Source organism: Octodon degus, unplaced genomic scaffold (assembly GCF_000260255.1).
Source record: "Octodon degus isolate 3935 unplaced genomic scaffold, OctDeg1.0 scaffold00006, whole genome shotgun sequence".
Taxonomy (NCBI): Eukaryota; Metazoa; Chordata; class Mammalia; order Rodentia; family Octodontidae; genus Octodon; species Octodon degus.
Window position 1 is genome coordinate 14,830,319 of NW_004524582.1, and position 727 is coordinate 14,831,045.

Sequence of the window (727 nt, forward strand, 5' to 3'; positions counted from 1 at the left end):
AAAACTGAGAGATAGAGTTTGAGTACGCATGTGTCTCTCTGTATATTTTTCCTTCAGAATTCAAAAGTGAAAACACTATGAAACCTTTTGGGGAGAGCAGTTTTCACGCCTCACAATAAACATACCCTTTCTGAATATCTACTGTACAGACAGCACATAGTCCTACAGCTTTTGGTGCTTTTGAAAAAAAAAAAAAATATCTTTGGCCTCGTTTACTTCGAGGCCCTTCAAGGCAGAGTCCCTGTCTCACTGACCTGGCTGCTGTCCCAATGGTAGCAAGGATGGAGTATGGAAATGAGCACACTGAGCAAAATGTTTTCTGTGTGCCATTCTTTGTGTAAAATAGAAATGCTGGTATTTACTCATTTGTTGCTTCAGAGATGTATGGAAAGTATCTTCCCATTTGTAAGCAACTGCAGATTTCCTTATGTGATAGCTAAAATATAGTTTAAGATGCAGGTAATGGCCAGGAGAAATTCCAATCTGTAGCACTTTGAACAGAAAATATTTGCTTATTTTTACAGGTAACACTCATTAAGTGCATTAGCTATAATATTCCGTGTGAAACTTTGAGGCTGTGGAGAGCAAGAATTCCTGTTCCCCAAACCTATCCACAAAGGAAAAAGGACCCTGGAGTCACAAAAGAATGCCACCACACAGAAACACATCTCTCTATTATGTCCCAGGAGGAAGGAAAGTTCCAGAGAGAATAATATTAAAAGGGGAT

The 727-nt window shown here is 39.1% G+C and overlaps 1 protein-coding gene across 1 annotated transcript in view; it reads right to left on the reverse strand.

Annotated features, from left to right (window-relative positions):
* LOC101590634 (cytosolic beta-glucosidase) overlaps window positions 1-727 on the reverse strand; it is a 136,244-nt gene that overhangs the window by 102,554 nt on the left and 32,963 nt on the right. The gene's annotated exons all lie outside the window — the stretch shown is intronic.